Here is a 20514-nt window from a genome sequence, read left to right as displayed (position 1 = left end):
TTATGCATGTGAAAGTGAAACAATCAAGCTGCCAAATAACATGCTGTGTAAGAGACATACACCAACCTGTGAATGCTACAGTGAGGTGCTGGTGGTGCTGTAGTCGCTGAAAAGCAAAAAAAAACCCAGTACTCAGATTTATGTGTGCCTTTTTTACCGGTTACTTTATTTGTTTAAATTTGTGTTGCAGAAAGCTCTCTTTTTATGCAAAATGAAGTAACACATTCACTTGACCTCAAAAATTATTGCCATTTTTTATTTGCAACAACTTATGGGAGAATATCTTGGCATTAAAAATGAGGAAAAAAACACTCAAAAGTACAACAAAGCCACAAAAAGCACCACAACGATTTCCACCATTTCTAAAATATGGCTAAGTGCACACCTAATATGGTGGTTGAACAGGTAATACTTTACACTTCAAGCTTGAAATAAAAAATCAAATGGATGCAGACAGATTATTGATTGTAGCTCCTGGTGTTAGCGGAAGCATTAAGAACAAACCTGTTTAATTAAAGTTGGTTCATAAATCAAAATGAACAGAATATGGGGCTGTTGGTAGCACTCCAGAATAATAATATTGAAAGCTATACATGATTTTTGTTTTTTGAATATCACTTGGGATTGTGCTTTCAGTCGTTGTCTGTCTTGCACCAAGACTTGTATCCAGAGTTGGTAGTTTTGTCTTTCAGGAGCTTTTGGCAAAGGGCCTTGTGGGGACTGAGAAGGATTCTAGTGGTGTTGCTTGAATATTAAGAAATATAATAACTGGTGAGCAATGTTAAGATTATTCCACAAACCTCACAATGCATGAAACACAACAGTGCAAAGTCCTATTGAAAAATTAGTATAAAACTTAACAGTAAAATGCAGAAGCAAAATGTTCAGTGGACACATGCTGCTTGGAGATTAAAACCTGCTAATTGGGGCTTTGTTGCTGTAAAAGTGCCGATAGACTGTGAAGTGAAGCTGTTTTTTATTTTCCCATATGACATTAGGTCATTGTTTGGTTTTAATCTCCAAAAATGATGGTAAGTCACACTCTGTGATGTTTTGTGTGGATTTTATCACTGGGCCATAGATTGATACTTCCTGTCAGGACATTTTCTTTGATTCTGTCCTTTAGTTCCAACTCATCCAACTTTCCTTTGGGCATATCTGATATGAATGCACACTTGTACCTTTGCCAATAGAGTCTTAGAGTTAGGAGACTAAGTTGGGTGATACTTAACTTGAGAAATTGGAATCAACTGTTTGTACTGTTGTTCTAGTGACATTTGCTATGCATGTAGCTGCCTTGACACCTTGTGATTTCTGCAAAAACACCCTTGCATTGTTGAAGTTTGGAGCCCTCTCGTTGTTACTTTGTCACTTTGTCAGATCTGTCAATTCATTCCTGTACGCAGTGTCAACTTTGCTTCTGATGATGTATTCTGTTCTACAGTTTGAGGTGATGCAGAAGCCTACAGTGAAACAGATGTTCCAAATCGTTGTGGATGAGGATTTGTTGGCTGCTGTTAGCAGTTTCTAATGTACTTACTCAGGCCCAAATTTCATATTACACTGTGGTCTAAAGTTTGCAGGCACCTGATCATTGTATCTATATGACTCTCCTATAATATGGAGTTGCCTCCTCTTTTTGGGGGGCTTCCCATGTGATTTTGGAGTGTGTCTGTAATGATTTGTGCTCATTCAGCAAGAAGGTTAGGTACTGATGTTCGACAATAAGACCTAACTCACAATCGGCATTCCAAGTCATCCCAAAGGTGTTCAGTAGTGTGGAGGTCAGGGCTCTGTGAATGCCACAGAGTACTTTACTCTCGTCAGACCATGTCTTTATGGACCTGACTTTGTGCATATGGGCCACAGCCATGCTTGAACAGAAAAGGGCCTTCCTCAAACTGTTGCCATAAAGTTGAAAGTGCACAATTGTCTAAAAAGTCCTTGTATGCTGTAGCATTAACAGTACAATTTACTGGAACTGAGGACCCAACCCAAGCCCTAAATGAAAGCCCAAAACCATTACTACTCCTCTAACAAACTTTACTGTATGCACTTTGCATTATAGAAGGCACGTTCTCCTAGCTTCTGCCAAATCCAGGTTTGTCTTCCATACTGCCAGATAGTGAAGGATGGTTCATCACTCCAGTGAACACATTTCCCCTGGCCCAGATTCCAACATAAGCCTGCTTTACATCTCTCCAGCTGGTGCTTGGCATTGCACATAGTCATTTTAGGCTTGTATGCAGCTGCTCAGCCATGGAAATCTGTTTACATCTCTTTTGCTTCCAGAGGCAGTTAGGAACCCAATGTAAATGATACAACATAGGATGGGTGATTTTTATGTTCTATGTGCTTCAGCACTTGGTGGCCTCACTCTGTGAGCTTGCATGGCCTACTGCTTTGTGACTTTGGTGTTGCTGCACCTAGGCACTTCCTTTTCACCATAGATTGTTAATGCCCATGATTCTGGAATGGGATGTTCATCAAGCATATATGGGTGTGATGGTCAGATGTGTGCAAAAATGTGGCCATATTGTGTACTGTATTTGAGAAGAAAACATAACTGCTGTCTTAGGTGAGATCCCACTTTGGCTGTTACAAAACGTGCCTCCTGAAGGTGTTGTCCTCCCATCAGCTCCAGGGCACTGGAGCCTGATGGGAATAATAGCTCACACATTAACACTTGTTTTTGGGTCACCACTCCCCTAAAATTATAACTCCTATCCGATACACCATATAGCCTATACTTTAAGGCCAATGGCAACTTTCTTCTTCTTTCGGCTGCTCCTGTTAGTGGTTCATCCTCTTCCATATCTTCCTGTCTTCTACATCTTGTTTTGTTTCACCCATCACCTGCTCTTTTCCTCTGGCCTGGCAGCTCTATCGTTAACATCCTTTTCCCAATATACCCAGCATCTCTCCTCTGCACATGTTCAAACCAATGCAATCTCGCCTCTTTGACTTTGTCTCCCAACTGTCTAACCTGAGCTGACCCTCTAATGTCCTCATTTCTAATCCTGCCCATCCTCGTCACACCCAATCCAAATCTTAGCATCTTTAACTCTGCTACCTCCAGCTCTGTCTCCTGCTTTCTGGTCAGTGCCACCGTCTCCATCCCATATAACATAGCTGATCTCACTACCGTCCTGTAGACCTTCCCTTTCACTCTTGCTGATATTGGTCTATCACAAATCACTCCTGACACCCTTCTTCACCCATTCCACCCTCCCTGCACTCTTTTTCACTTCTCTTCCACAATCCTCATTACTCTGTATTGTTGATCCCAAGTATTTAAACTCATCCACCTTCTCCAACTCTACTCCCTGCATCCTCATCATTAAACTGACCTCCCTCTCATTTACACATACGTATTCTGTCTTGTTCTGACTGACCTTCATTCCTCTCCTCTCTAGAGCATATCTTCACCTCTCCAGGGTCTCCTCAACCTGCTCCCTACTATCGCTACAGATCGCAATGTCATCAGCAAACATCATAGTCCACGGGGACTCCTGTCTAATCTCGTCTGTCAACCTGTCCATCACCATTACAAATAAGAAAGGGCTCAGAGCCGATCCCTGATGTAATCCCACCTCCACGTTGAATGCATCCGTCATTCCTACCACGGATATCACCACGGTCACACTTCCCTCGTACATATTCTGTACAACTCTTACATACTTCTTTGCCACTCCTGACTTCCTCATACAATACCACAGTTCCTTTCGAGGCACCCTGTCATATGCTTTCTCCAGGTCTAAAGATGCAATACAACTCCTTCTGGCTTTCTGTAAACTTCTTCATCAACATCTTCAGAGCAAACACCACATCTGTGGTGCTCTTTCTTGGCATGAAACCATACTGCTGCTCACTAATCATCACCTCACTTCTTAACCTAGCTTCCACTACTCTTTCCCATAACTTTATGCTGTGGCTCATTAATTTTATCCTCCTGTAGTTACTACAGTCCTGCACATCCCCCTTATTCTTAAAAATGGGTACCAGTACACTTCTTCTCCACTCCGCAGGCATCCTCTCACTTTCCAAGATTCCATTAAACAATCTTGTTAAAAACTCCACTGCCATCTCTCCTAAACACCTCCACGCTTCCACAGGTATGTCATCTGGACCAAAGGCTTTTCCATTCTTCATCCTTTTCATAGCTGTCCTTACTTCCTCCTGCAACATACATGCAAAATTTTGTGAAAATTGGTTTTGCTCTTTTTGAATGATTGACGAATACCTAACAGCTTATGATTTTAATTCTATTGGTACTGTATGTGCCTGTGTGTGTGTATGTGTGCATGAAGCGCTATATAAATGTAATGAATTATTATTATTATTATTATATATAAAGTTTTTCTCATAAGTTTACATACTCTGGCAGAATTTGTGAAATATTGGTCATTGTTTGTAAAATATAAGTAATCATACAGAGTGCTTTCCTTTTAATTATGGGGTGTGCTCAGGTGAAGCAATTTATTAATAATAAAATTGTATGTGTCCTTTTTAAATCATCATGATAACTGAAATCACCCAAATGGGCCTGATCAAAAGTTTATGTACCCTTGAATGTTCGGGGCTGATAATATACACACAAGTTAACACACACAGGTTCAAATTAAGGGAGAGTGTCCACATCTGTAACCTTTTGGATTGTAATCAGTGTTTGTATATAAACAGTCTGTTTAAATTCAGGCAGAGCTGCACTGACTTTGCTGCATACCTAATCACAGGGAAAGCAAGAGAACTGTCAAAAGACCTGTGAGGAAAGGATGCTGAATTGTATAAATCAGGAAAAGGATATAAAAAGATATCCAGAGATCTGAAAAAGCTTGTCAGTAGTGTTCAAACTCTGATAAAAAAGTGGAAACTTAGGGTTTCTCTTGCTAACAGGCCACAGTCGGATAGACCAAATGAAATTTCAGCCAAAACTGCCTGGATCAATTGTCGAGATGCCAAGAAAAACCCACGAGCCACTTCAGCTCAGATACAGGTTTCTCTGTAAACAATTTGTGCTGCTGTTTCAAGATTCATAATAAGGAGGTACTTGATTAAAAATGGGCTGCACGGTCGAGTACCAAGGAAAAACCTTTACTGTGCATACTCTACAAAACAGCTCACTTACAATACGCCGAACAAAATCTACATAAGCCTCAAAACTTCTGGAACAAAGTCCTTTGGAGTGATGAGACCAGAACGTTATGGTCACAACCAGAAATGTAAGGCCCATGACAAAAAGTACACCATCCCTACTGTGAAGCATGGAGGTGGATCTCTGATTTTTTTGGGGGGAAGTGGGACAACTTGCATTCATCAGTCCGGAAGCTGTGTGTGGAACGCACTTGGATCTTCCAACATGGTAATGATACAAAATATAAGGCCAAGTTGACCCTTTGGTGGCTACAGCAGAGAAAAGTGAAGGTGCCGGAGTGGCCATCACAGTCTCCTGACTTCAATTTCATTGAGACATTTTGAGGAAATCTCAAATGTGCAGTTCATGCAAGACATCCCAAGAATTTACGGGTCCTGGAGGCTTTTTGCTAAGGAGAATGGGTCACTCTACCACCTGAGAAAATCAAGGGCCTCATCCACAACTATTACAAAAGACTACATGCCATCATTGATGCTAAAGGGAGAAATAAACCATATAAAGAGCTAAGAATATGCAAACTTTTGAATGAGGACCATCTCATTATTTTCCTTATTACTATGTTTTGTTTAATGGTTGTGCTGTTCTGTGATGCCTTATACTGTAATTGGGATTCCAATAAAAGTAAATGAAATGTCTTTTGCCTGATTAGTCTTCTTTTCTTTAAAGTATGGTACACATCTTACAAATTCTGCCAAGGCATGTAAACTTATGAGCACAACTGTATATATATTTAATATATATGTATATAACTGTACATATGTAATTTTAGAAACTGAGTTCAGCAAGGTTAGTTTGCTTTCTCAGGGACAGACAAAATGAATGACAGGCATCTACTCAGCAGCAGTTTTATGATTTGGTGTCCAATGCCTTCTCAGCTACAGCACAATTCCCACATAATAAGTGGAAAATGTTTTGTGTTTCTTTGTTGTTATTGTTGTGGTTATAAGAACGGTGATTGTGCATCGCCATTGTGGACAGAAGGGGGTGCTCCAGCTCCCCAAACACCCAACACAAATAGGCTCAAGATCCAAGGTAAAAGCCAAAGCGTCTTAATTATGTGAAACTCTTCCCCAAAGGGTTTCCCACCACAGCCACAAGTATGCATAAGCACAATTAGGTAAACTTTGTCTTCTCATGATTGCGTCTTCCTTCCGACTTTGGCTCCCTGATGTGAGGCAGGCAGCTCCTTTTATTTAAGCCGCCCCTTAAGTGCTTCCTCTCTTCTGCCCATGTGGTCTGCAAGCACTTCTGGGTGAGGCGGAAATCCTACAATATAGGGATTCCTCAGTCCTGCAGCTCCTCCCTGGCGCCCCCCATGGGACCCAACAGAGCCACCCTCTGGGACTACAATAGCCGGCATGCCCTGCAGGTACCCATGTGGGAATCTGAGCCTCGGCTTGCTGACATCTAGCAACCTGGGGGAATAATGCTTGGTATAAGTTGTCTCCCCCTGTCCTTCCACCCTGAAGGCATCCTGGCCAGGGAAGGACGCTGGCCATACTTCACACCATGTAATAGGGGATTTTGTTTGTAGCCTCTGAGGTGCCAGTGGCATGAAAGAGGTGAAACCCTCTGGGTGTCTCTGACACACAAACACACACCAATTAAAGAAAGTGTTTGTGACACTTGGTCATTTCATTACTGTTCCTTTTGGCGTTTTTCAATGTATGAATATTGGGGAGATTTTTCGAAGATCATATTTGGAATGTGGAAGTATCATGACTTTACCATCAAGGCTTTGGCTTTACCAGCTTTACCAACCAACTCTGCGGGTCGCCCGTGTGGATTGCATAAGGAGCTCGTTTTTGCAGTTTTCAGTGACTTGTGTTGCCAGCTGAGTGAAGCCTGAATCTTAACTATAGCAGGTGCAATGGGAGTTATTAACAGCCATTATTTAAAACTGTGTCAAGTTTACAACAAGTCAGTTCAGCTAATCATATGAGTTGACTTGTCACAGTGATATGAATACTGGGCACAACAACAGACACTAAACAGTAATGTGCATGTGAAATAAATATGGAAAGTCTGACTGCATTACATATCAAAATGTTAATAACTGGTGTGCAACAGAAAACCTTTAAAGCCCCCCGATGGTAAAGCATTAGAAGGGGGCCCACCTGGGCTCACCTACTAGTCAGTCAGAAGTTTAACAAATGACTTAGATGGCACTAATGACTAAATCAGCGGCTACCATCTACTAGTCACTTACTGCCAGGCTTCAAGACCATGACAAGTGCTTTGTGTTACGTATCAATGAATGGGGGGGTTGTGGAAAAAATAACGGAAACATCACATGAAGCAGGGGGTTAACGTTGAAGTCATTAAATCAGAACTCCAGAGGCGAGTCCTGTTTGGCTGCAGGGTGCGTCAGCTATAAAAGAGGTCCGACAGGCGGCCGAGTTCCAAAGAGGCCTGCATTAAAGGCGCTTAGCTCACAATGACTGCAAATATATTTTCTGTTTCAAAGGAACAGACTCAAAAAATAATATCAGCATTTGCTAAATATGGAGAAATGACTCCGGCAAAGTGAAACAATAGTAAGTCAGAATTTTGGTGACCGAGACAGCATGAATGCCAAAAAAGCTGCAGCCTCCACAATGACTACAGAACTGAATCAGCCCCTCTTGTTCCCAGTCTAAACAAAAACTGTACATCCTGACCTTCACGAAGCTGGAATTTATGGCAGAGCTGATATTCGGAAACTGCTTCTATCCAAGGGCAGTGCACAAAGACGAATGGTCTGGTGTAAGGAATACAAAACCTTGGCCTCTGAGCAATGCAAAAACATTGCATGGCCTAAGGAGTCATCATTCACCTCATTTCTTACATCCAGGCCGGCCTTCTTTTGGAGAAAGCCACAGGGCAGCTGTCTTGTGAGAGTCATTAAGCCCTGTGATGGATCCGTGATGGACCAGGAACCCCAATGGTGCAAAGATCATCCCCACTTAATGTTCCCCTTCTCCATGATGGTAACACCTCCAGACACACTGCCAGACTATTTCAGAAGTTGTTTCATAAACGCCAGGATGAACTCAAATGCCAGTCATGTCCTTCCTAACCTCCAGATCCAAATATCTCTGAACCTTTATGGGAAGTTATGGAGATGCAGTGTGTGAATGCTGATTTCCACCTCTTTCAGATCTCAAATTCTTTTCTTCTTTAAGAATGAAGTTATAGCCCACTACACAGATCGGGATTTTGTATGTCATGATTATAAGAAGGGATATGGCTCCTCTGAAGGAAAAAGGTGGTCTTTCTCCTTATTAGGCCCTCAATATTAATGTATGCACTGTATATTGTGAGGTACATGGGTGCATTGTATGATGGTCCATGAAGAGCTTCACTCATTATAGAGTGACAGCAGCTGTCTTGCTGTGCTGGCAGATTAAAGTACAGTATTCTATAATCAGAGGCGGCCTTAGGGGTGTGTGGGGCCTAAGGCTGACCAACACCACGTGGGGGCTGGTTACGTCAAACGCTGTTACCGGTATGTGTGGACTGTACCAACTTGCGCGCGAATTTAATAAAAAATAATGTTAACATACACCAGATTTTCTCACTACAGTATTCAGCTAAATTTTTGCAAGATAACACCCGGACTTTATGAAGATATATTACTGGAGAATATAACTTGGCAAATCCGCTCGAACAGGGCACGTGGAAGTCTTTTAGGTGCGGGGCCTGGCGTGATCGACCCACTTGCCACCCCCAAACCCCGCTCTTGTCTATCGTCAAGCCCACCTCCAATCCCAGCCAATTGCAGCAGACTAAAATGCATTGCTCTGTCTTCAGAGGATATCAGGTGTTTCTGTTATTTTTTCCATCATCATGTCTTGTCGTGTTCACAAAAGGCACTTCAACCACTAAGGTTCTTTTTGTATTGCCGGACAAGTTAATACTGGAAATGCCTAAATGCTTTGCCTCGGTTCACATGTATTCCCCTCCTCCTGTGACTTCTAGTATTCGATGGCCGGTTTCTCTACAAATAAATTTAAATGATGATTAAGCTAAAGTTTGAGTATCATCTCACTGAAAAGGCCTTCTTCACAGATAACCAACCTACTATTCATCTTCTCTTGAGTCATATACCTTTGGGTTCAAGCTGTGCCCGTTTCACAGCTGGCATTCCAGGAGCTGTAGGATAAAGGTAACCTGGCAGGAGGTTCTCCTGGCCTCTGTTACATGTTTTGAGCAGCCCTCCCAAAGGGAGTGTGATGAACAGCAGACCTGAACCACAAAGAAGTGTTGGGGAACCAGCAGGCCCCCATTTAATCCAGGGATATGAGGGGAAAAAGTGGTGAAAATAAACAGCACGCAAGGGGGCTAAAACAAGAAAAGAATGAAGTGCCCCTGGGTAGATCCTTCTCAGTCGAGGTTAGACAACAAAATAACACCCTCTTTCTGATCCTGGTTGATTTTGAAGCACTGATTCCTGGAAGGGACGTGTCTTGGTGACGTGGCTCCGGAAGTGAAGTCACTCACCTTCTGTTCGGGGTTCCCCTGAACTGTGGATGGAAAGAGGAGACTGCGTTACTAAGAGTGCCCCCTCTCTGCTCATGGTGGCATTGCTTTCCTGTACAGTGCCTTGAAGATGCCTGACAGTAGCTATCTGAGAGCAGAGTACCATACCCATGAATTTTGGCAGGGGTGCCGCTCTTGAAGCAGCTTTTGGCCTTTGCTATGGTATTTTGAAGTGTAGCAATTTCAGGGGTAACGATTTGGGTGCTGAAGGATATAGGCATCCCAGCAAGAGCGCAGCGGCTAAGGTGTTGAAGTTGAGGTAGCCAACCTCAGCCATTGTTTGGGTATTCTTGCTTTGTGTTTGAGTTTATTGAGTGCACTGTGGCAGTGTCTGTGATGAGACTGACTGATGAGTGAATGTTACATGGGTAAGTATTGAGGGGCGTACATGTAAATCAAGGCTAATCATTTAGGCATTTCCAGTATTAACTTGTCAACCAATATAAAAGACCCTTAGAATGTCTTTTGTGAACCCTTCTTCATGATTAAACACCCTGTAACAGATGCACAGCAGCCCCCTCTAAAAGACCCAATCTAAAATAGTACATGTTTTTATTAGAAGAAGTGTGTTACCTCCCACTTTGAAAATTGTGTGTTCAGATCCTAGGCCGGGTCACAGCCTGTGTGGAATTTGGAACATTTACCTTCATACCACCTCCCTGTGATGAGCCTGCTAGGATTATTGGCCGCTCGTCTCAGTCACTGTGGGTATGTAGATGAGCGTGGCCTGTCATGGACTGGTGTCCCCTCCTCTGTTGGCTCCTGCCTTTCCAGGTCCCTGTGACCCTGAACTGGATTATGGGTGGATGGACACAAAGTGTTCAAGCATTATGGTACTGCTGAAAGGAGCCGGCATTCATCTTCCTGATTTTAACATATGCCTGTCGCTTTCAATTTTGCACAAAAACAAAAATGTGAATGCCATGTAATGTGTCTGTCTACTGTTATTGAATGTAATGTCTTTATTTTGTGAAACATGCTCACAGATTAGGGTAAACCTGTGTGCCATGCATTTTTAAAAAATATTCTCCTTGACAGGCCATGTGCCATAGATGATCATTACCAATTGCTATTGTCATTTTTTACATTGTAACTCCCTCAGAATTCCTATCTATCTATCTATCTATCTATCTATCTATCTATCTATCTATCTATCTATCTATCTATCTATCTATCGTATCTCACAAAAGTGAGTACACCCCTCACATTTTTGTAAATATTTTATTATATCTTTTCATGGGGCAACACTAAAGATATGACAGTTTGATACAATGTAAAGTAGTCAGTGTACAGCTTGTATAACTACATTTCCTGTCCCCTCAAAATAACTCAACACACAGCCATTAATGTCTAAACCGCTGGCAACAAAAGTTAATACACCCCTAAGTGAAAAATGTCCAAATTGTGCCCAATTAGCCATTTTCCATCCCCGGTGTCATGTGACTTGTTAGTGTTACAAGGTCTTAGGTGTGAATGGGGAGCAGGTGTGTTAAATTTGGTGTTATCGCTCTCACACTCTCTCATACCGGTCACTGGAAGTTCAACATGGCACCTCATGGTAAAGAACTCTCTGAGGATCTGAAAACAAGAATTGTTGCTCTACATAAAGATGGCCTCGGCTATAAGAAGATTGCCAACACCCTCAAACTGAGCTGCAGCACGTTGGTCAAGTCCATACAGTGATTTAACAGGACAGCTTCCACTCAGAACAGGCCTCGCCATGGTCAACCAAAGAAGTTGAGTGCACGTGCTCAGCATCATATCCAGAGGTTGTCTTTTGAAAATAGACGTATGAGTGCTGCCAGCATTGCTGCAGAGGTTGAAGGGTTGGGGGGTCAGCCTGTCAGTGCTCAGACCATACACTGCACACTGCATCAAATTGGTCTGCATGGCTGTCGTCCCAGAAGGAAGCCTTTTCTAAAGATGATGCACAAGAAAGCCCGCAAACAGTTTGCTGAAGACAAGCAGACTAAGGACATGGATTATCTTGGATTACCAAGATAAACTTATTTGGTTCAGATGGTGTCAAGGGTGTGTGGCGGCAACCAGGTGAGGAGTACAAAGACAAGTGTGTCTTGCCTACAGTCAAGCATGGTGGTGGGAGTGTCATGGATTGGGGCTGCATTAGTGCTGCCGGCACTGGGGAGCTACAGTTCATTGAGGGAACCATGAATGCCAACATGTACTGTGACAGAGCATGATCCCCTCCCTTCGGAAACTGGGCCGCAGGGCAGTATGCCAACATGATAACGACCCCAAACACACCTCCAAGATAGCCACTGCTTTGATAAAGAAACTGAGGGTAAAGGTGCTGGACTGGCCAAGCATGTCTCCAGACCTAAACCCTATTGAGCATCTGTGGGACATCCTCAAACGGAAGTTGGAGGAGCGCAAGGTCTCTAACATCCACCAGCTCCGTGATGTCATCATGGAGGAGTGGAAGAGGATTCCAGTGGCAACCTGTGAAGCTCTAGTGAACTCCATGCCCAAGAGAGTTAAAGCAGTGCTGGAAAATAATGGTGGCCACACAAAATATTGACAGTTTGGGCACAATTTGGACATTTTTCACTTAGGGGTGTACTCACTTTTGTTGCCAGAGATTAGAGATTAATGGCTGTGTGTTGAGTTATTTTGAGGGGACAGGAAATGTACAGTTATACAAGCTATACACTGACTACATTGTATCAAAGTGTCATATCTTCAGTGTTGTCCCATGAAAAGATATAATAAAATATTTACAAAAATGTGAGGGGTGTACTCAGTTTTGTGAGATAATCTATCTATCTATCTATCTATCTATCTATCTATCTATCTATCTATCTATCTATCTATCTATCTATCTATCTATCTATCTATCTATCGTGAGAGACACCACACAGGGACAGGCATCCCAGCTGGAGCTGTACTGGGATCCTCACTCAACCAGGACACCAGTAGCATTGAAGGACAAGGGAAGTAATTTGGTCAGGGCATTGTCTCCCTCAGCATGCCTGGTGGCAGTGTCCCTGGGTGGCTGTACCTTTGCAGATGCCCACAGGACATGCTAGGACATGTAATTCTTTGGATCGGTCGTGTTGGGTTCCACAGGGGTCGCCTGGTGGTGCTGAAGGGATTGGAGTACCCTACTTTGTGGAGTTTCAGCATCACCTTGAAGAACTCCTGAGCCATGGTGTCGGGACACCAGAAGTAATCCTGGGTTTTACATAAAAGGAGTTAAATGCCTCAGCTCAGGGAGCCAGAGTCAGGAGATAGAAGACGAAGCTTGCTGGAGGAGTGGAGGAGTGACTGCAGAATTACTGAGTGTGACAGAGTTGTGGATAGGGGAAGATTTAAAGTAGTGGCTGTGCTGTGCCAAGTGCTTCCATGTAAGAGTTTCCCACAATACATCCTTTTTGTGTTCATAGCAAACTTGTGTCTGAGCCTTTGCATCGAGAGTTTGGGGAGCCACATCTCCCCCTGGGGACAAATAAAGTCCTCAAACCAGAAGAATGGTGAATAGTGAGAGTTTGGAGAACTTTGAAACATACATCTGTCAGTTGTGTATGGTTTGCCCATCTTTTATTAGTCCCATCCATTCATCTGTCCATCCATCAATCCATCTTCTAAACCAGCATATCCAGAGCAGGGCTGTGGGGTAACTGGAGCCTATCTAAGCAAGCAATGGATGCAAGGCAGGAACAGCCACTGATCTGGGCACCAGCCCATCCTGGGGTGATGCTAATCATGTACACACACACACACACAGGCACACACACACAGGCCAATTTAGTATCACCAGTGCACCTAACCTACGTGTCTTTGGACTGTGGGAGGAACCTGGAGGAAGTGGAGGAAGCCCACACAGACATTGTGAAACAGTTATTATAATTTCTCATTTCACTGCTAGCTGGTATATTGCTGTATTTTCCTCTCAAACTTTGCCTTATAAGTGACACGTTCCTTGTCATGAGGTGTCAGGTGACCGCTCAGAAGACCCCAGCTGTACATCAGGTGAGATCGGGCAGTCAGTGTCCATGTGTGTGTGTATGCCTGTGCACCTTTAATATCTCGTATCTTTTGCTTGTCCTCCTTTACTGTTCACAGCCTTTCTTTCTCACTTTGTTTCTTTTTTTTGCTCAATCCAAAGTCCATCTTGGATGTGGGTGCTGAATCCAGCAGAACATCACTCCATTTGAAAGGTTTTAGTTGTACTTGCCGCACTGCAAGTCTTCAAGTGTTGGGTGTAACCCGTTTTTTAAAATAAAACAAACTAATTTATAGAAAGATATGTCCATTACATGTGACACCTTCCTGTCCTCTGTATTCTGGGAGAGGATCTTGGAAACACGTTCTGAGCAGCTGCCTGAAAGCCCCTGGGGGAAGGCTGACATCGTTGGCGCCATGACCAGACACTCAAGGCAGTTGCTGACAGTGTAACCACAGGCATTAGTACGAGTGCCCATCAACGTACTCCAAAGAAGGCCATTGCTTTTGTTGAGGCTGGAGAAACGTCACACTCACAGCCAGTAACAGGCACTGGTCTGCCATCTACAGCTTCTTACTGGCAAGTGAATCAGAGATTTCCAGAGCAGAGAGTTGTAAGAACTTTACATTCAGACATGGTCATCTTATCAGAAACCACCAAACAATGATCATGATGGAGTTCACAGTATGCTGAGAAGAGAGCATTGAGGAAGCAAATGAAACAATGGAACTTGAAGAATTCTGTTTTTCTTCTTGGTATCTGGATGTGGCACTTGGTGCCACTGCTGTACTGCTAGGCTGCTCTCCTAAAGTCATCTTAGATGAAGAAGGAGCTTTGGAATCATTGGATGGAAAGATTCTCTCGTCAGAATGGATGGCCAGTACAGACTCCAGTGTAGAAAACCCAGGAGCGAGTAGGGGGGATAGCTGACCGGGGTCTCCAGAACTCTGACTGACTTCCTTTTTTATAATTTTAATCTCCTCCATTGTCAGCTGGCCTTAGTTCATCAATTCATTAATGGACAGATATTGTTAGTTCCATGTGTACCCGTTCTGTATTTAGTAATTAGTCTAAACTGGACACTTATTTTACCTGAGAATTGTTCACATGCTTTCCACATCTGTACTCAGTGAAAAACGCTATACAAAAAATAAGTATAAAAATGTAATGTAATGTAGAGCGGTGTCGGACTCAAGGCTGGTGGACTCGCTGTGAATCAATAGCGGGGTCTGTTGAGGCTGCACGGGACACTTACTCTAAAGAGCATTTGACCAGCTAACGAAGTGGACTGGGAATAAAATCAAATCCACTAGGTGGCTTTGGATTAAGTGGGCAGATCCGTGGGCTGTTGTGGCTGTGATGCAGATTGGGGTCTGACCACCCCTGCCTGGGGTTGACTGGGCAAGGGTGTATGATGTTGAAACAGGCAGTGACCCACAGGTAACGTCATATCCAGAGGAGCCTTACTAGGCACGAGATGATACTGTTAAACAGTGATACAGGCTTCACAGTACAATACTCCCACAATGCTTTGCATCCTCATAACAACGGACAACATAATAAGTCAATAATAGATATTATGTCTGAAAATAATGAAAAGAGTAGCTTGGAAACAACAAAACAAACAAAACAGGCAATATAAGACAATAAAAATGGATACATTCCTCACCTCACCCCCAATATTTTATTTAGTTTTGCAATTTTGAAATTGAATGAAAAATAAAACACGTCTGTGTCACTCATCCTGCACGCTCGTCTACTCGGTGCCTTCAAACTGTCCTGCCCTTCTTAACTAAACATGACTGCTGCAAAGTTAAGAGATTTTTAAAAGACATTTATGCTGACTGACACCAGAAATTAACACTTTCATAATAATAATCATTATACACTGGATTCAGAAAGCATTTAGACCCCTTCACTTTCTGCACAATTTATTTTATAGGGATACATCCGTGAGGTGGATGGCCAGGGCCCTTACCTGGCTGGGACACCTTCTTAAAGGAATGACCGGAGAGCTGAGAGAGCATGCACAGGGCATTATCTCCCCTGGAGTGCTAGATGGCAGCCCCCTTGGTCTGCAGCAGTGCCTCGGATTCCCTCAGGGCTCCATGGAAGTTAGGGTTCAACACAGTCCTGTTAGGTTCCATGGGTGCCACCAGGGGGTGCTGCAGGGACTGCAGAGCCCTAATTTGTTGAACTTTCACCTCACCTGGAAGTGCTTCTGGACCACACTAATGGGTCACTTGAAATACTCCTCGTAAAAGAAGCCCACTGCTTTCATTAATGGGAGCCGGAGGTGGAGAATGAAGCTTGCTGGAGGAGGAGTGGAGGTGGAAGGAGAACAGAGACAGAGAAGAGGGAGACAAAGAAAGAAAGAACATTGCTTGCTTTAAAAACTGTGCTTGGTACTTTATTGTGCTGTGCTGTGTAGGTGGGAAACAAGGGAAGTGTTTCCCACAGCCAAATAAAAGCCTTGTGTGATGCAAGGACCTGTGCCTGTGTCCATCGATGTCGGGTTGGGGAGCTGGTGAGCCCCCTGCAGGTCACAGTCTGCCATTTCTGCCTGTCATTCTACACTCAATACACTCTTCAGAAAGAGGAGTTTCTTCATGGATAGAGCATCCCCTTCTCATGTTGTGGGCAGGGCCCTCCATCAAGCCTGAAGTAGACTTCATTACAAAAACTCTAAGAGGGACCCCAATAAAGAAATCCGCATCCCACTTGGTCCTCCCATTCCATCCTAACACTCTCTCTTTCCCCAGAGGAAACCAAATTTCCCCATCCTTTCACAGGAGCCTTTTTTCTCCTAACCCTCTCTTGATCTCCTTCCATCGACCACCTAAGTGACACAAACCTCTCGTCCACAGCCTACTTCACAGAGGAGAGCCATATTCCCCACCAGTCACTTTGAGCTGTAACAGGAGCCCCTGTGTCACTTGCAAACAAGTCACCAACAATACCCTTGTGTCTGGTCCCTTTTGTGAATTCAATATTAAACAATGGGCATCTTGGCAGTCTTAAAAATCTCATCTACTGCATTTCTTGTAGAAAATGCCCAGCCATCTACAGAGGCTAGCAGACTGTTTCAGGGGGCACGTCCAAGCCATTACAAAGACCTGACAAAGCCTTTGCAGAAGACTTCACATCACTTGATCATATCTGTACTGGTGTCTCTGTCTGTGTTCTTTCACAGGGCTTCAAAGACACTTTTTAAAGAGAAACAGAAGAAGCCCAGCTCCTTCTCAGCCTGGGACCACCAGGTCTTAAAGATCAACTAAGTTTTTAATCCCTCCCTTCATCTTCTCTAATGGCAGCCTTTTCTCAGCTACTCTCATTTCTTCTCCTTTCATCTGCCCTGACTTTGTTCCCCCTCATATTTATGTTACCTGTTCGTGTCTTTTCATTTGCACACCTGATGAAGGCTACACAACCTCAACATCAAGCCCTTCTTCTTCTTTTGTCCAAGTCAAGTCATTGTCTAACCTGCTTATTGCTGACCAGGGTCACATCTGAGGTGCTGTCTGGAGCCAATCCCAGCTAGCAGAGGGTGCAAGAAGGGACAAACCCTGGACATGGTGCCAGCCCATCGCACAGCAAACACACACAAGGGCCAAGGTAGTGTTGCCAAGTCAACTAACCTGCGTGTCTTTGGACTATGGGAGAAAACCGGAAAACGCAGAGGAAGCCCACGCAGACAAAGGGAGAACATGCCAACTCCATACAGGGATGACCGGGGGACACAAAACCATCACTGAGCCACGGTGCCACCTCATATTTGTCTAGGTCTATACAGAATTTAATTTATCTCAATGTATAACTCTCATTATATTTTTAGGTCAGAATGACAAGTTAATGTATGACTCAAACAACAGGTGGAATGTGTCTGTCCAAAAGGAACGGGACACAGCACAGATAGACAATCCAGACAAGATAAGGTGTTCACACATATTTTTATGATAGATAGATAGATAGATAGATAGATAGATAGATAGATAGATAGATAGATAGATAGATAGATAGATAGATAGATAGATAGATAGATACTTTATTAATCCCAATGGGAAATTCACATTCTCCAGCAGCAGCATACTGATACAATAAATAATATTAAATTAAAGAAAGATAATAATGCAGGTGAAAAACAGACAATAACTTTGTATAATGTTAAATGTTAACGTTTACCCCCTCTGGTGGAATTGAAGAGTCGCATAGTTTGGGGGAGGAACGATCTTCTCAGTCTGTCAGTGGAGCAGGACAGTGACAGTAGTCTGTCGCTGAAGCTGCTCTTCTGTCTGGAGATGATACTGTTCAGTGGATGCAGTGGATTCTCCATAATTGACAGGAGCCTGCTGAGCGCCCTTCGCTCTGCCACAGATGTTAAACTGTCCAGCTCCATGCCAACAATAGAGCCTGCCTTCCTCACCAGTTTGTCCAGGCGTGAGGCGTCTTTCCTCTTAATGCTGCCTCCCCAGCACACCACTGCGTAGAAGAGGGCGCTTGCCACAACTGTCTGATAGAACATCTGCAGCATCTTATTGCAGATGTTGAAGGACGCCAGCCTTCTAAGGAAGTATAGTCGGCTCTGTCCTTTCTTGCACAGCGCATCAGTATTGGCAGTCCAGTCTAATTTATCATCCAGCTGCACTCCAAGATATTTATAGGTCTGCACCATCTGCACACAGTCACCTTTGATGATCACGGGGTCTTTGAGGGGTCTGGGCCTCCTAAAATCCACCACCAGCTCCTTGGTTTTGCTGGTGTTCAGTTGTAGGTGGTTTGAGTCACACCATTTAACAAAGTCATTGATTAGGTCCCTATACTCCTCCTCCTGTCCACTCCTGATGCAGCCCACGATAGCAGTGTCATCAGCGAACTTTTGCACATGGCAGGACTCCGAGTTGTATTGGAAGTCCGATGTATATAGACTGAACAGGACCGGAGAAAGTACAGTCCACTGTGGCGCTCCTGTGTTGCTGACCACAATGTCAGACGTGCAGTTCCCAAGACGCACATACTGAGGTCTGTCTTTAAGATAGTCCACGATCCATGCCACTAGGTATGAATCTAATCCCATCTCTGTCAGCTTGTCCCTAAGGAGCAGAGGTTGGATTGTGTTGAAGGTGCTAGAGAAGTCTAGAAACATAATTCTTACAGCACCACTGCCTCTGTCCAAGTGAGAGAGGGATCGGTGTAGCATATAGATGATGGCATCCTCCGCTCCCACCTTCTCCTGATATGCAAACTGCAGAGGGTCAAGGGCGTGTTGAACCTGTGGCCTAAGGTGGTGAAGCAGCAGCCTCTCAATGGTCTTCATCACATGTGATGTCAGAGCAACAGGCCGAAAGTCATTCAGCTCACTAGGACGTGATACCTTTGGGACTGGTGAAAGTTTGTGGGACAGGCTGTCCATTATCAGAGTAGTTTTCAATTCTATGTGTGACATCACGAGGCCCGGAATCCCCCATGATGCATTTGAGGGAGAGAGAGAGAGAGAGAGAGAGAGAGAGAGAGAGAGAGAGAGAGAGAGAGAGACAACCATCCACCTGAACATCAAGACAAGGTGTGTGAAGGACAAACTCCCTATCTTATTCTCTCACTGTCCCAAAGAGATGTCTCTTTGGTTTTATTCTTCAGCTTCCATATCCTTTATATTACTAAGAGGAAAGTGGCAAGTGCACTGGGGCAGAGAATGATAAGTCAGATAATGAAATTTAAGTATGAAACATGTCACGTCAAAACCATTAAAAAGGCCTTCAATACCAGAACATAAATCAAAGTTGTAGTCAGAAACACCACCACAAGTTTGATTTTCAGAAAACTTACACTACACTAAACTCAAGACTTTTCAGCGAGTAGCCACTAACTTGGATAAGGAGTCGCTCGCTGCGTCACCCCCTTTGACACTTTCACATTTTATTATTCTACAATGTTGAATGACAGTGGATTTAATTTGGCTTTTTTTGGCATTGATCAGCAGAAAAAGACTCTTTAATGTCAATGTGAAAACAGATCTCTGCAAAGTGGTCTAAATTAATTCTAAATACAAAACACAGAAACACTGATCACGTAATATTACAGCCCTAAATCATCACGGGGGCAGCCAGTTGTTTCCCAGTGGCCACAATTAAAAACTTTGCATGGATTTGAGTGTAAAAATAAGTGCAGGCCATCCATCCATCCATCCATCCATCCACCCGTTATCCAAAAAAAGGAAAATGCATATGCCAAAAAAATTAGATTTATAAAGCCAGGCGTATGCACATTTCTACACAATGCACCCTTTATAAGTCACAATCACCTTGTAAATACACCTCAAGCGCCATTCTGAGACATCCATATAAGGAGCATGCTAATGAGCCTCATGATGCTTAGAACCCTATTGGCTGGTAGAGAAGCCTTCCACCTGACACATCGAGACCCTCCCCTCCACCTGCATTCAAGATTTTTTATATATTTATTATGTTTGTCACATCATCACACATTATAACGGCTCTACGATATAAATTATTATACACGAGTCGTCATTTAGCTGGTTGGCCTTCATTCCCCTGCTTGATGGGATTAGGGGGAGTTGTAATTTCCCGGTTTCCCCCAAATGTTGTGCACGTATGAGTCATAGTTGCCGTGCCCCCGACAAATGTTCTTTATATAAATCTCGACGTTTGTGCTGGAAGTTGTGTGCACACATTTCTCTTTTTTCTTATTGTGTGCAAGCTTTATAAATGAGGGCTCTGGGCACACAGACTGAAGGGTGTCATGGCTGTCAAAGGCACATCTACTCAATACTGACTTGATGGGGGTGAATACTTACGTGATCAATTATTGTGTGTTTTATGTTTATAGTTGATTTAGACCACTTTGCAGAGATCTGATT

The 20514-nt window shown here is 43.5% G+C and overlaps 1 protein-coding gene across 1 annotated transcript in view; it reads right to left on the bottom strand.

Annotated features, from left to right (window-relative positions):
* armc6 (armadillo repeat containing 6) overlaps nt 1–20514 on the bottom strand; it is a 494113-nt gene that overhangs the window by 181232 nt on the left and 292367 nt on the right. The window lies entirely within an intron of this gene.

This window comes from Erpetoichthys calabaricus, chromosome 12 (assembly GCF_900747795.2).
Source record: "Erpetoichthys calabaricus chromosome 12, fErpCal1.3, whole genome shotgun sequence".
In the NCBI taxonomy this organism is placed as follows: domain Eukaryota; kingdom Metazoa; phylum Chordata; class Cladistia; order Polypteriformes; family Polypteridae; genus Erpetoichthys; species Erpetoichthys calabaricus.
The sequence above is the reverse complement of the archived record's forward strand: the minus strand, read 5'-3'. Positions and strand labels throughout refer to the sequence as shown.